Genomic DNA, 17,196 nt, shown 5'->3' on the forward strand with positions numbered 1-17,196 from the left:
GACCGAGTAAAATTCTTTCATGGGACTATTTCAACTTCTCCAGTCTGGGGAAAAAAAACGGTACTGTGTGCTGCACAGCTGGGTAGCCTGGGGTTTTATCGTCTGTTGGGTGTGTACGAGGTCAGCTGTGGTGCTTTAACCCTCGTTTTGCTTAAATTGCTTATTCAAGGCCATCTGAGAGGTGCTGAGTTGAATGTATGGACGTGAACACTCCAGACTTAACCCATGTTCCCTTACTGAGCAATGAACTGTCACCATATCCAGTCATAAGCTTGCTCTCAACTCTCAAAGCTACCTCTGGTTCTATCCCATATTTTTATCTCTCTAAGTGGACCAGTCCATTGTACAGTATCTAGTAAAATTTTAAATGTCATCTGGTAAATCGTTTTTACAAAATATAGCACCTAGATATTCAGCTGTAACTAAATAATAATCATTTTTACCTTGTTACAGATGAGGAATACACACAGCAGTTGTCAGAAACTGATATATGACATGTAATATCTGACGACAGCTATTTACAATAACCAAGAACAGCTGTGGTTGTGATGATTTTCCTGTTATCACAAGGTCACGAGTTAATAATGGTGTTATGTTTAGATAGCCAAGTTTTTTTTCACGATAACAGGATCATTTTCTTGTTATCTGGAGAAAACAAAAATATAATTTTCTAGTGATAATGGGTTAATTTACTCATTAATTGGAGAAAACGACTTTTTGTGTTCCTGGGATAAGCAGAAAATTGTCCTGTTATTACAAGAAAACGACTGTAATCCCGAGATAGTGAGATAATTTTTTAAAAGGAATTGTAACTGTAGCCACTCTTCTGTAGCTAAATGTTTTGTTTGTTTGTTGTTCTTCTTTATAAATTACACATTCATTTTGTTGTAAATCAGAGAATATATTTCATGCCACCAAGCTACGTATACTGCCATACGAACACCTTTTCTTTCATAAGACAGAACGTGAGACCAACTGGACCCTTTGAAGCCTTAATACCACCTATCATCCTGGAATGTTGCGCTAAGTCTACCCTAAATAAGCCTACCCTGGAGCCTCAGTATAAACCTTCTGCAGCGAGCACCAATAATATCGTTCAGTGAGTAAGGCCTTATTCCCACAGTAAACCCTGGGAAATATTTCTGTGCAGACATCCTGACCATGCGACGGCAGGTTCAGGACCCCTACCATGGCTTACAGTTTGTTGTTTGTGTTCTGGTTCATTAAATGAATAGACCTTTTGTGACATACAGTGAACTTTTGACAATTGAAAGATAATAATGACTACTCTTGCCATACACAGAATATCATGGTGATATTTTTACATACTGTGTATTCTGTTTTCGATTTGGAATATAAAACATTTACATTTAAAACATTAGCGTTTACAGTAAAGCAGTCTAAATGCATTGTTATTATGCTTTGCTTTAAGTGCGTTATGTTCTTGATTTGGTGTATGGTGCCATTTATAAAATTATCAGGTTGCTCAAATATCTAGTTACTGCTTGTGGTCGGGTGTGTGATATGAAAATGTACTCATGGATTTCAACTCATGCTTGTACCATTTACCTTTACAGTTTTTAGGTTATTGGTTCAGCTTCCATAATGTAATAATTTTGCAGTTATGTTTTTATTAACAGAGATACATGTAATTAGGATGTGAAGATGCATTAAAGTATCTTTTAGTTACAACATAGCCGGGATCTGACTTGTTTTAATGTTTTTTTTTATTGGATTTCTGCTCCTTTGCTTTTCCAGAAATAGTGTAGAGCTACGTCCTGTAATATAATTTCACATTGATGTGGTAATCATATTTTTTTATATTAAATATCTTTTCTTTTTTCTCATTTCGCGATAAATTCTCAGTTGTGCACTTGACCTCCAGCCTGATGTTAGTAAACAATAAAAATTTGGACCAAAAGCCGACCTCAAATCTGCACGTTTGCAGTCAAAGTATAGCCCAAAGGTAATGAAGCCTGTCAACCCTTTGATTTATGACGAACCTGACTAGTGAAACGTGGATGATATGGATGATTAAAAAGGCCTGCCAGGTTGTTTTTGAGTCAGACATTTAGAATGTGTTTTGAGTCATACACATAATTGACTACAGGGAGTAGACGAAAGAACTGAAGCTCTTTCAGTAAAGTTCATAAATCACCATTGAAAACGATTATGAAGTTGAGGCATATTTCATAGAACACAATCTAAGCAGCACTTTTCAGCTACAAAGCATGGGTCTGGCAAATAGCACTTTGCTATGTGAAGTTCAAATAAGACATCTTTCAAATAAGCAAATCATCTATTTGTAAAATACAGGTAGGTTAGATGAAAAAGTTTGAAATCAGAGGTGATTTATTAACCTTTTTATTATTTATTTTATTTATTTAAGGCCTTGATCAGCGTCAACATTATTTTGTCTAGTCCCTCTATCTACATGGCCAAAATGTGTCTTGAATTCTTCTCAGCCACAATTCAGAGAAGATCAAAAGTGATATATGACCTCTCCTATGTACTGATGCCAGCGAGAATGATTTTATCTTTTAAGGAATTACTCTTCCACGTCTCCACCCTTTTTGATAACGTGCACAGGGGAGAACAAACACAGATGGAGCTTTTCATTTCCTTTTGTCAGTGCTTTCATCTTTTCACTCTGTGCTGTTGGAATGAAATTAGTCAATTTAAAGAGTTTTTGTAAATAAATTAGGATGCAGATAATGACACAAATAATCATTCAGAGCTCCTTTCAACAATAAGAAAGTACATAAAAATAAAGGGTATAAATCAATACAATGAGGTAACATGAAAAATATAAAAGGGGAAAAAATAAAATGAAACATCAGTAAACATTTGATAAAGTTGAATTAATTATATAATTAAAGAGTGCAGTAATTGTAGAGTATTTATTAGGTAGGTTTTACTAATTACTGGCACTCAACGATTATTACAGTACTTTTATGTACCAGTGTGCTTTTGAGTTAGTAACAAAAACTATCAAACTGCATTTACACTTAACATGAATTAACAAGTACTACTAGCTAATTGTACAGTGATTATCTGACAGAAAGGAATTTTATGTGGTGGGTTTCAAAGACTGACACAGTAATAGGTATGACATTATGTGTATTCAGCATTCACAGTCCAATAACTCTAATAATGCAGTAATCAACAGCACAAAGGATTTGTCAGTATCATGAAATATAATAGTGACAGGTGCAGTAATCGCTTGATATTTATTATAATAGTGCAGTATTCTTGTGGAGCATCTATGACATTTTTAAAAACATGACGTTTCTATCATATTTACTGTTGCATATTTAATGTACCAAATCATTGTATACTAAAGAATCCATTTGATTTGCAGATGTAGCGGGTACTCTCTTAGGATGTCTGACTCATGACCTTGTTGCATAATATGTTATTCTCCATTGTACATTATACAAAGTATAAAAAGAAAAAAAATACAACAAAGGAAATATGTGTGGTAAACCTCAGAATAAAAACATTGTTTAATATTTTTATTTAATTTACTTAACCTTTATTTAACCAAGAGTAAAAGTGTCTTGGCCAAGACAGGCAGCAGCACAAATAACATGGCTGCAGACATAAAACAAAAATATAACAATTTACAATGAAAACAAAGAAGAAGTTATTTAGAATCACTTTAAATGCATCCGATGAGACCAGCCCCTGAAGATTCAGGTAATTTTGAAACTGATTCCAAGCAGAGAGAGCAGCATACTTAAACACCCTTTTTCCCAGTTCAGTATGGGCTTTAGGTACAGTTGCTAGGAACAAGGAAGTCCCAGGAGCAAAGAAAATAACTTCTAGGAAACTAGGAAAGCGGCAGTCCAGAACAACCTTATAAATAAGAATATGATAACTGTTAAGTCTACGGGTGGACAAGGTGGACCATCCAACCCAAGCATACAAAGAGAAATGGTGGGTAATGGCTTTGAGATTTGTAATAAACCTCAGTGCTCCATGGTAGACAGTATCCAGCACATGTAGGCATTATTAAGATGCATACATGTATATAACATCTACATAGTCCAGCACAGACATAAAGGTGGAAGCAACAAGTAGTCTCCTTTTGGAGTTCAACTTCAGTTTTTTCACCAGTTGCTGAGTGTGAGGCTGAAATAAGAGAGAATCATCAATTATAATTCCAAGATGCTTGTATTGAGATACAGACTCAATCTGAAGGTTAGTGGCTTGATTTTGCATTTGAGAACATGATGAGTTTTGTTTTGTCAGCATTTAAAAACAATTTTAAATCACACAGAGTATGTTGTACATTATTAAAAGAAAGTTGTAGCTGACAAAGAGCCTGGTTTGGTATAGACATGGAGCAGTATATCACAGTATCATCAGCATACAAGTGGAAATTTGTGTTGGAACATAGTGAAACATATACTGTCCTATGTTTAGGGGAGCTGTCAGTCACATATGATCCTTTCAACAAAGGTTTATGTTGGACTTGAAACAATGCATTGTTTTACAAAAACAGTCAAGTATCTGTCTCCAAAGGGAACACTCCATGCAGACATCTCTTGTAATCAATTGGCTGTGTAACTGATTAAATAAAAGTAAAGGTTTACAACCACCTACAACACTTTAGCTCACTTTCACTACAAGAAAATCCCCAAATAAACTACTTTAAAGTTGCATTTACCAAATTTTGTTTTGGCCACGGGCCAAAATAACTTAAAACCATATTACCTTATTATATACCTTATAAAGTTTGATGGCTAACATGTTGTCAAACAATTGCCCACTTACACATCACACACAGAGCACCATACAGTAGCATCATTTGAGGTTGTGTTCCTGGCTGGACACAACACACTGACTACACCAGTTTCCACCAGGAATCCACCAGATTGTCTAATTCCTCTACAAACTGAAACGTATACCATCAGAATAATTTGTAACATATAATATCTATAATCTATAATCACATAAAAATCTACATGCAATGGCTTTAAAGTCGCTATCATCAATATTTTTCTACCAACCATGGATTACGCCACTACTTGTATGTAAAAGGGGTTGCTTGTAGGGATCAATCCACTGAATCCACTTTGCCTTTCATGTCAATTTGTCCAGAGCTTTATTGTGACTTTCAACGCATTGTGTTGTTTTTTTTGGCTTGTAACTTTACTATTTTGTTTCACTCTCACTACTCCCATAACACTGTTTTGGGCTACAGCAGGCAACTATTTTCAAGGAAAAAGCTTTAAAAACCCACTGCACACTACAAACTGCAAGCCTTACAGTCACCTGCGTGAATGTATCTGCTGGATGTGTAAATAGGAAAATATATGCTAACAAGTTTGTCATATAAATTTAAAAGGTGATAATATGTCAGTGTTGTGTTGTTCACAGCTTGCTTCCACTGCACCTAAGAGGCCAAAAAAATCAGTTATTGCAGGTTTAAGTTTTATGTAGAAGAAGAAATGTAACATGAACTATGGACATTTGGAGTTTCTTTGTCTCTGCCTGTGTTTTCTCTGCTTTCATACATTTGAGAGTAGATTAAACTACTTGCATGACCATTCTGACATGACATGTCCATAAAAATACATCTGCATCATGCTGTCTCTGACTGAACAAGCACCATGTTGTGTACTTCCCACTCAACTAATGGTGACCATTGAGCAAAAAAAGGTTCTTCACCTTTGCTCTAGAAAGACAGCACTGAAAGATCATGACCCCATTAACCCTCAGAGCTGTTCTGGAGTCTGAAACTCAGGTATGACTTGACAATTACTGAGATGTTGACAACTTCAGACTCATAAGCTGAAGAAGAGCAGCACAGATGTTCTTATCTCCTCATGGCTCCCTAGGCACAGCGTCTCTTCCCAAAACTGAGGTGGCATTACAACCAGCTGTTCACGCTACTTCAACTTGTTTTCAACTTGAAGGGGTGTGATGCAGATCTAGGTATGATTGAGGAAAGGTCATTTAAGGCCTGTGATTGGAAGAAAATTGATGATACACTGCATTGGGCATTTTCAATACCGTATCTACTCATGTAGAATCCACAGGTTACATGCTCATGCACGAACTTCCTGGTCTGTGAGGATGAGGAAGTTTGTTTCAGAAAGTTTCAGAAAAATGCGCTGCTGTTGCTCCGAGGCATGAATCTGTAGAATTCTTCACCACAAAGGTAAATCATACAGTGGAAAGTCTTTCATAACATTTGACTTCTTAAGCAGCCGAAAGTCGAACCTTACCTCAAGGAACGGAGAAACATGCAAACACTGGTTTATTCAAGTGCGGAATGTGAGGAGTGTTCCCACTTGACCTATAATTCACACTTAGTGGAGGGGGGCGGTGGCTCAGTGGTTAGCACTGTTGCCTCACTACAAGAAGGTCCTGGGCTCGCACCCCGGCCGTCCCAGGTCCCCCCCTTTGTGGAGCCTGCATGTTCTCCCCTGTTTGCGTGGGCTTCCTCTGGGTGCTCCAGCTTCCTCCCACCATCAAAGACATGTATGTTAGGGTTAATACTCCCATCAGTTCCCCTGACACTGGCAAAAAGATCTGGATTGGTCCCCAGGTGCTGCACCGCAGAGGCCCACCCCTACTGGTACTTAGGATGGGTCAAATGCAAGAGGATAAATTTTGTTTCAATGTATGTGAGTGCTGAGAAATGACAACAAAGAGGATCTTAATCTTAATAGTCTTAATAGTTTCTAGTTTAAAAATAGTTTCTTTATCAACATCATGATAAACAAGCTGTAAAAAAGTGATTTAAACATTGCATATTGTTTTTCTAGATTTAAATGTTCACCACTCTCCATGCATAAGTAAAATACCTTATGAGCTAATCACAAACTTTGTGACTTCAAATTGGAGTGCCAGATGCTAAAATGTAAAATAAGCTCTTAAAGCAAACCATTTTCGAATTTATGTTGGTAAGCAGCCAGCTTTTGGATTAATTTTGTTTCCATGTGTTAAGTTAATAAGTGTATGTGAGCAAAATATAAACACATGTCATTTGGAGGACTGTTTATCTAAATAGCACCTGCACTTTGAGATGAAGAAAAAAGAGCCCCAACAACAGCAGCAGCAGTTGTGATCAATCTCTTTCCAGGTTGTTTGTTTAACTCTGTCCGTTAAGGCAATTACTACATTTCCAAGGTGACACAGAGAAGTAAAGCACATTTATTTTACATGGGGCTTTGGACTATCTGTGTCAATTTATAAAACTTTTTTGCATGCAGCCTTAAAACAGAGAATACAGTAGCTATACAGTAGGAGACAGTTGCAAAAGAGAGAAACATGTGGTAATGACATTTGTGTTCAGCTTACGCTCAATGTGTCTTCAGGGGTTCTCAGTAATGACTTTGACAGACCGGGCCCATCAGTAACTTTGTGTGTATGTTTCCTTTCTTATTAATGAAGCAAGTTAATGTATTAGATTCTATATACCAAAATGCTTTACGGAAGAACATAAAGAAAAACATGGAACAGAAGTGGTAAAGCACTAAATAAGAGCTCAAAGTGCAGTCTTGTGTCAGGAACAAACTTTATTAGCTGCGGCATAAAGGTTTAATGTTTGTACTTGCATAAATCAGACTGTTTTGGATGATGATTACATTCTCATTTATCTGAATAGGCTTGTCTGTCAGAGGCCAATTCTATAACATGCCTAGAGGGAAGTGAAAAGTGTGGTGTATCTCTGCAAGTTGCAGCATCACACCTGCTGCAGGTACGTCTAATTATGAGTGAAGATTCCAAAAAGAATTTAATAGCATGAATTAACAATTTCTTGGCTCGTGGTCTTGATTAATGTTTCCCTCTAACAACTCTATTTCTGCAACACAGTATTTCATGCTGTAGGCTTAACACCTACGGTACAGAGTCATTCTAGGAAAAAAAAAAGTATTTTGTTCCATTTTACTTCAGTGGGACCAATTACAGTTTTGAAAAAATGACATACTGTACATGATCCCCATTTTCATTCCACTGTGGTCAAGTTTCTTACAAGATTTCACAATTTTGTGGGAGAATGTTAACTGTTATTATGGGAGGGAAACACTTTTTTTCCTGTTTTTTTCCTGGAATAGAAGCCAAAAGTGGTGAGATAGTTGCAGGCCAGGGTTTTTTTTTACTGCGTGACAGTGATGGGACACAACCGATTATGTGGTTTTGTGCAACTATACCTTCGGAGCAGTATACAGTATTTGGACTTTTCTTATACCTACTGCTATTATTTATACTTTCAGCACGTTTGAGGTTTTGGGATGTGTGTCTTCCATCCGTGTGTGTCCATCTATTTATCTCAGAGCTGGAGCGCAAGTCTTACATGGATTCAGGGAGCTTCTGCAAAACACAGAAAAATTGAGGAGGTGAAAACAGATCATTCTATTTATTGGTGCGTAGAAACATTCAAGGGTGATGAGCTTCTTGTCTGCATTTTTTGTTCGAATTTATATTGGCATCTCTCGACAAGCCTCAAAGACATATTTGACTGATGAAGTGATAACTGTAATAGTACACTGCATAGTAAATCAATTCACACTTCTTGACATCAGGGTTATTGACAGATTTGAACATGTATCTTCCAAACTAGCTGTGTAAAAAAAACGTATAAAACTATAAATCAATTCAGCTTTCACTTTCTGCACAGTCTGCCACAATAGGTTTCTGTAACCCTGTAAATAAGCGTGAAAGATAACCTTGGAAAAAGCAGTCTGACAAAAAGAGAGAGTAAGAAAGAAAAAAAAACTGCAATTACAATGTGGAAAATGGGAGAAAGCTTGTTCGTGGTTTTTTAAAAGTTTTTTTGTCACATTATGTGTCTTGAATTCTGCATTAAAGAGGCCATATTATACCCCTTTTCCACAAGTTAACACAGTTCCCTGTGGTCTTAATAAAATGTATCTGAAATGCTTTGGTCAAAATACCAGAAGGATCAAGCGCCACAGCAGCCTTCTCATCCTGTCTAAACAGCCCCGTTCAGAATGACTGGTTTGAGTGTAAATAAACTTTGATTTTACTGTGATTTAATTGCAATAAACGGATCAAAAGGATAACTACATCATGATTTTGATTTTATAAAAAGCCTGAATTCATTCTTTGTCAGGTTTGTCTGCACAACAACATGCAAACAACTGTGAAAAATGCTTGTTTTTTGAATGGAGTTCAGATAGATCAGAGCTATGCTAAGATTGTAGCTGCTCCATCCACACTCAAAATAACATAACCTAAAAGTATAAATACGACAGCAACATTATTGTTTATACACATAGATATCTACATACTGTTTAACTTTAAAATCATATAAACTCACCGGCATTTAAGACGTGTATTACTGATGACAGCAGCTGAAGTGATGTGTGACTCCGGTGTTAGCTCTGGCTAGGTTGCCCCGCAATACGGGCAAATTTTTCGCCTTTAGCTTAGCCTAGCTCAGCCTAGTTTTGCCCTGTGTGATGTAAGAAGGGGCATCAAATCTGAATGGCTTGTTGAATCACGTGAGTACAGAGCAAGCCAGCCCTCACCAAACTGACTGGAAGGTCTTATTTTACAGCTTGTGTGTTAGTAGCCTCATCAGAGATGTAAATACATACGCACAAGCACTGAAAAAGTGAGTTTTTCATAATATGGCCCCTTTAAGATTGCAGCCTTACATGAGTGGAATTCTTTTATCTTTCTGTTTGTACTTTGCAGTGTAAACATTAACAACGTTCAACAAGACTTCAGGTTCACAGGGAATAGAAAGAGAGGGAAAGAATGGCAAAAGAAGAAGACGCTCAAGCAATGTCGTATTTGTTTTTGTTCAGACTGCTACCTGTAGAGTTGTCTGGCTTGACATCACTCAAGGAACACATCTGGAGGCCAAGCGGGTGTGTGAGGATGTGCCTCGGGTGCAGTGACTTAGACGCTCACAGAACAGCAGCTGATTAAATCCAGGCAAGAAGCTGGGCTGTTTGTCGTATCTTTTCTTTCTCTTATCAGTTTATGTCTGCTTATAACAGTTAAAGGGAAACTTTGGGATTTTTCAACCTGGACCCTATTTTCTCATCATTTTGTGTCTAAGTGACTAATGGTGACAACAGTTTTTGAAACTGGTCCAGTATTTAGTGAGAGCACTTCAGCCAGCAGCTGCGAAAAGGGCTGTAATGTAATCCTTTGGGGCAATGGTGCCCCTTCAATGTACGTCCATTAGAAGTGCTTGTTTTTGCCACTGACAGGCTCAGATTGTTATTATAAGTGTCTAACAACATTATGGAAAAGATCCCTACAGAGAGATTAAAACTTTTCTTTACCTTTCGCTTGATCTGGTCTGTTTACTATTCTGTCTAATCAAGTCTCGCTCAAGGAGAAGTCTCATTCTGAAATGTTGCAGGAAGACAATGGTGAAAACGTAAGTGAGAGTTGGAGAGAGGAGTGCTGACTATTATATATTTAGCTGATTATTAGATGTTTAGCTGACTATTTAGTTGTCTTCCTGCAAACTGTAAAATTGTATGCATATGGTCCCTTAAACTGTTTAACAGCAACGTCTATGGTTTATTGAGCAAAATGAAAACTGACAATTACCTAATCCATTATTTACTTTTTAGTATATATAACAAGCCTTAATAGTTATGGTATATCAGACTATATTATATTTTAAACACAGTAGACTCAAATAGACTTTTCTTACATTTATTTAAACTTTGACACACATACCCGCACAAGCATGGCTTGATGACAATCACCATGTTTCTACTCGTGCCAGAAAAGTGTAGAATTCACACATGAACTGCTTGGATGTGGTGTTGAAGGATATAATTCTCGGCAATAACTTTAATTATATACCCCAAACAATATAAAATCTGCATCCATGTAAATGAATGAAAACTCCATTGTTGACCAGGTTCCAAAGTAAAGTGAAGCTCTTTGGAAGTCTCTGCTGGAAAGACTATAAAAATAATAACAACAATTTCATGGACTGCTTGTGTGCTGCTTTTGAACTTAAAATTTGGAAGATCCCCCTCTTTAACTTTCATTTTGATTACATGGTTTTATCTTGATTTTGTTTATATTTTCTCTGGAAGGCTCCTCACCCATTACTCCATGTCTCATCATAGGAGCAAATGAAGAATACCCCTCAGTTTCTGGGTCACAGACAGGAGGAAAAAGTATACACAAACTTGAGCAGAACCTTGTTTGGAAGAGCAGTTGGGAAAGATGAAGCCGAGGGATCAAACACAGTAGAAGAAGAAGAAGCTGTCAAACTTTACGCTAAGCTCAACACTGCTGGTTCAACTGTATGTGCTAATTCACCGACCAACTCAATGATCACAAGTAATTAATCTTTCATTGTTTTCAACAAATGCCAAACCTCTACTCCTATCACACTTTCTTTAATTGCTTCAGTGAACCCTGCCAAAATATGTTAATCCCAATCGTTGCTTCTGAATCCGAGGACTGTCCCCGGGTTACATGAAGCAGTTGGAATTCATCATTTTCCATTTTTCTGTGTAGTTATTTATCAAATCCTCATTTGGATTGGAATCGAATGAGAATGCAGCTTTCTCATCCAGGCTGTATTCAGTGAAATGATAGAGGAAGAGCAGATGTTTTAAGCACTGTTTGATCATATTGAGGAAAGCCCCATGTTCTCTTACCAGATTCTTATAATTCAAGTGGCTTCACTGAGTTATGTAGAAAAAATATCCTGTTTAGGAGTTCTACAAGTTATATGGTAGCACAAAGAATCAGACCTCCATGTCTGACGTCTTCCAACAGAAGATCTTTATTAATTAAAGTCACTGGACTTGTGCTGCATTAAAATGAAGCATTCTGAGACAACAATACAAATGCCACCAAGCCAATTTCTAGGAAGGCATGTACAGTACAGAATGATTTCAAGAAGCACCTTAGTGATCACATCTCTGTGATGTCCCACCATTTCACTGAGATTCAGACGTTCAATGCATTGTAATGTACGGCCATGCAAAGTAGCTGTGATGCTTTCTGTGTTTTAGGCTTGAACTAAACTGAGGAAGGACTCAGTGCAGAGGAGATGGCAACAGTCAGACAAAGTTCGCAGGTTGGTGGTCTTGAAATTAATACATACCGCAGTGTCGCATAACACACCGTCTGTCAGGCGAGCAGCATGTCTGGGAGAGGGAAAAACAAGTGTGTGTACAGTGTGTGTGTGTGTGTGTTTGTTTACACAGATGTAAGGTTAGGACAAATAAAGCACTAAGTGAACATACCACACACACACACACACACACACATACACACACACACTGCACCTCACTCGTAAAAACCTCAATGTTAACAACAGGGCATAGATGTATTTGTTTAACCGGTCAGCTCCCACTACCTTCTTCCGATCCCACTGGCCTTTGACTCCAACTTTATCAGTAACTGTCACTCGTACGGGATCCCTGACCCTTCAGGTAATAAGTCTGGTTGAGTTTCTGAGCACCTACAACCAATGGTCAGTGAGAAGGAAACGTGTAGGGAGGTCCTGTGTACAGTAGCCTTGTGTGTTCAGAAAACGCTCATAAATCAAAGGGTTGAATAATTTCTTTTGGACTTGTGACATGTAGATGTTATCACATGATGGATGAGGTGAGAGACTCCTCAAATACTCCCAAACAGACAGGGATACACATGGGGCTTTTTGCACCATTAAACATATTCAAAACCTTCACTCTCAGTGTTCTTGTTGAAGACAGAATGATCATTTCAACTGGTTTCATTAAAAAGTATGTATTTGGTGGGATTTTGGGTCATTGTGCTATTATAATTAGCATGTTTAACACTGATAGACAAACAAGCTTTTTGAGTTGCAATTTGCTAATGCAGACTTGACCCTTGACTTGGACTTGCCAAAAGCTTTGAGACTTGTCCTGGACTTGATCCAAAACACTTGCCTCAAAAACAGGTACAAAACGTAATCAATCCTTTAATTTCCTTACTAGGCAATTTATAAAGTAAGGAAAACGCAGTTAGGATCTGCTCAGTTGAAACCACTGCATATACCGGAGTTTTCTGCACCTAGGATCGGTGTCCCTCCTCCTGATGAATATAACAATAGTAATAACAGTAAGCCATAACTGTATACATCTAAAAAAAAAAAAAAAAAAAAAAAAGACATATAGCTCTTTGCCTGTTGGCAAAAAGCAGGGATGTCGAATTCCCAACATAAATCATGTAACAGGATGTTTTCTCAGAGAAATATTTAATTTCTGTGGAAATATGACCTTGTGACAGTGTAAATAATGTAAAGTAAACCCTCTCAGTACTTAAGAGATTTATGGTGCAGCTCAGCAGAGGTAATAACAGCAAAAATGATAATGCTTTATATGTGAGACAGTGCTTGGAGCGACATTGTGTATAGAAGGTGATGGATTCTTGTCATGCCGTAAAACTACTACTAGATATGCGTGTAATTAGATATTAACATGCAGGTTCAAAGCAAATTAAACACTTTCATGGGGCTGACTGAAAACTGATATGTTCTTGATCAAGGGTGAAGTATGTATAGGCCATACACTACCTTGTTTACTGGCCTGTTGAGGAGTGTGATGATGATGGTATGTGACTGCCACCATGTGGAGAAATTGCTTCATAACTCCTTAAGGTGACTTCAGCTTTGGCTTCATTTGTTCTCAAGTAAAAAATGTGACATCCTCTGATATCCTTAATGATTTTTATATGGATATGTGGAGGTGGTATTTGTGGTCATATATTCATTATTCTTCCTCAGTCAACACAGGGATAATGAATTAAGACATGTCCTATAGCATCAGTTTATGCTCCAAAAACCCTCCCCATATGGCGATGAAGTCATTCCGCCGCTTATTTTTCCATTTTCTGTAAGCAACTGAAGGAGACTCACTGAAGCATGACAGGAATTGATTTTCCTGTATGCATATTTGCATTTGAACAGAACACTTGTGCATGAAAGCCAAAGAGGGCGTTCAGTACACAAGGTTCCTATGAGTCACCAATGCAATACATCACCCACTTAGCCCTCACCCATTCAACACACTGATTGCTATGCGCAGAACAGTATGACAGTTTTTTTTTTTTTTTTTTTTTTACTAAATGCTAGTTAATCCGAGTTAAAAATTATTCTTCACAGCAATGAAAAGTATGTCAAAGGTAGCTTGTTGGATGTGTGATTGAATATAAGTAGGCTCTTTTCTAGCACATACATGAACAATTATAAAATACCATAAGATAACAAGTATGCATCACTTAATGCAGCTGCTCTAAACAATAATCAAAGGATGGCAAACAATAACTTAATTTCCTCCGCTTGCCCTTTAGGCCAAAATCTATTCATATGTCAACAACTGTCAATAACAGTTACTATTAGTCTTGAAGCCAAGAGCTCTGATTTGCAATTAATGATGCACAATGCACATCATAGTCTATTTGAACTTTTGCTTAAATGACATTTGAGGGCGCTCTGACACAGACAGGCTGCAGTATTGTTCTGGAGCAGCAGCTCAGCAGGTGTCCTCCCATCTTCTTTTTAAGGAGGTGTGGTAGAATTGCAATGTATGATTAAGACAATTAAAAATCCCTCTTAACAATGCTTAAGTCATTCAGGGTATATATTTATGCATTCATATATTTTATCTCACAAAGCATGTGCAATATTTTACATATCTTTTTTATCATGTTGTATATAATTTATTATTGTCTAGTATTGAATCGAAGATGATTGCAGTTGTGTGTAGCACTATTGCCCAAGATAAATGTCCCCTCAGAGACAATAAAGTAAATCTTATAGGGTATTCAAATGCACTCGAATTGAAGAAGTAGTAATCACAAGTGGATTTAAGTTTATATCTGGCATTGAAACTACGACTCTCTGTGAGCATCCTTTTTTTCAACCTCCATGTCAGAATCATGCAACATAGTGCTTCACGGCGGGAAAAGATGACCTGAAATCAGTTGAGTGGTAAGAGACGCTGCGTGGCACAAGCGGAGCGGTCTTGTCCTCACATATCACGCACGACGTTCGGAGTTCCCCTGCTTACACCGTGAAAACGCCCCTCCACTCTCCTCCTTGCCTTTTCCGACCGTAAAAGCCATCCCTGCCGGCTTGTGCCTGCCTGCTGTCCCAGCCTGCAGGGCTCTATCTCCGGTGGCAGAGGAAAGGCGCTCCGGGGCGGTGGCGGCGTCCGTCTTCCAGTTTCCTGCAATCTCAATGATCAGAATCTGGATTGAAGCTTGACACCCGGACCTGACAGGACAGGTACAGTTTGTGCATTTTATTTATTTGTCTTATAGCGCGCTGATGACAGCGGAACAGGTGCATGCTGCATTTGCCGGCTGTTATGAAATGACATTGTAGGCATGAAGCATCTTCATACCGGTGACAAGCTTTGCACAAAACCGTGCTCTGCATGCTCTGCGAAGACATCGCTTTGTGCCTCAAGTGTTAATGGACGGATGGAGAGGGTGTTGCCACATAGCTTTAATCCGACCAATATGGTCGGCAGGCTGGTTTAATAAGCTGCATAGAATCAGGGCATCCTTTATTTCATGCATATCAAGGCCCAGTAGGCTGAAACAGGCAGCAGGTGCACCTTTCTTATCGCCTTCTGAATCACATATAGCTCTTGATCAGCACCGATACTGTGCACATCCAACCCACTACAATTGTTCAGACCTTTTCTTGGCCATGCCAGTGTGTGTAAGGATTGTGATTTCTGTGTGTGGAGCTATAGGCTAACAGCTGATGCTCAAGATAATGAGCTAATTGAACACGGTGTGTATTGTCGCGGGTGTGGCAGAGGGGGCAGGCATGAAGGTCTACCAGATGTGTGGATTGCACAGTGAGAAAGTGGACTGTTAAACGGGAAATACCCTGAAAGTAGAAGTGGAACAGTTCATTAAAAAAATTACAACATGTATATTGTACACACAAACACATGTATCGCAAGATATAATAAATATAAGGGGCAAACTGGAAAAAAAAATCCAACCAGTCAGGTTGCTTTGATTAGGATACATTTCCTAATTTTTGGAGAAAAATGTTAATTAGTTGGGGAATAAACATTGTTTTGACCATATCTGCAATTAGTTGAACATGTCCTTAATCTTGAGAGCTGCAAATCAAAATTGTGTTCCAACTCCACAATCACAAAAAAAAAAAATCATTTTAGGATGTAGGCTTGTTTCTTCTGTTAAATCTCAAAATGCAACATTATCATCTATCCTACATATTGGACAATGTATTCCTAAAATATCAGACAATTTGAGATCAGTTATCAGTTGTGTAGACTATAAACTAAAATCATACCCAGATAAGATTTTATGTTTTAAAACAGACACAGCAATCTGCAGCAAATGTAAAAGCATAAAGCATATTATAAAGCAGTAGAGGATACAGAGAGTTTGACTCGCTTTAGTTTGCAGTATACTTTTTTCATACAGTAAAAGTTTGGCAAAAAAATGAGGCAAATAAAAGAGTTTACTAAGAAAGTGCAATATAAGAGAGTTTAACTGTAATCCTACTTACTGTGGTCCCTGCAGACCCCAGAGGTTTACTTTTTGTCATATCTCACAGGTGCTTTATTCTGTCATTCCAATTTTTCATGACTTTATCAATTTGTTCCTTATGACTTCCTATCAGTGTTTTCTGTTTCTGTTTTAGTTAGTGCTTTTTTAAAAATACCAACGTATTAGGATCCTGGGGGACCTTGGTCAAAAACACCCAATTCCGCCTATGCAGCTTTAATAGATGGAACTATTTACTGAGTTCATGTTTGCAATGGGGCCTAATTTAAAGTATCACACACTGTTGGGGTTGTAGGTGCACTCTGCAAGTTATTTTGAAGGCTTTGTGGAAAGATTGTATTTGGGATAAAAGCTGCAATTTGTACTAAATACTACTATATTGTATATATATATTATTATATTATATATAATGTACATATTTTCATTTTACACAATATGCAAATTAACTGTAACTTTCCTAAAATGATAATAATAATCTGTGTTTTATCCAGATGACATTAATTACATAACTAATAATGTTTTGGGAAGAAAAAAGTTAACATTTTGGTATGATGGTTGTTTCTTACAGTAGTTCATTCTTGGGGTCCCCGGGGACCCCAGTTGGTAGTCCATGTATGTTAAATATGTTGGTAGGATGAGGGTTAAACTTCCCATCTGTTTCCGACTTGGACAAAATTTATATAAACCATTCAGCAAGTTTTA

At 37.7% G+C, this 17,196-nt stretch overlaps 1 protein-coding gene across 4 annotated transcripts in view; it reads left to right on the forward strand.

The window, feature by feature from the left end:
- The first annotated feature begins 14,762 nt into the window (after nucleotides 1-14,762).
- Nucleotides 14,763-17,196, forward strand: part of si:dkey-178k16.1 (band 4.1-like protein 1) — a 41,451-nt gene continuing 39,017 nt past the window's right edge. For 2 of the 4 annotated variants that reach the window (XM_044352667.1, XM_044352668.1), the window contains exon 1: nucleotides 14,763-15,226. The gene's annotated coding sequence lies outside the window, so the exon portion shown is untranslated. The remainder of the gene's footprint in view (nucleotides 15,227-17,196) is intronic. The other 2 variants (XM_044352669.1, XM_044352670.1) reach the window with 2 other exon arrangements.

Source organism: Thunnus albacares, chromosome 5 (assembly GCF_914725855.1).
Source record: "Thunnus albacares chromosome 5, fThuAlb1.1, whole genome shotgun sequence".
Classification (NCBI taxonomy): Eukaryota; Metazoa; Chordata; class Actinopteri; order Scombriformes; family Scombridae; genus Thunnus; species Thunnus albacares.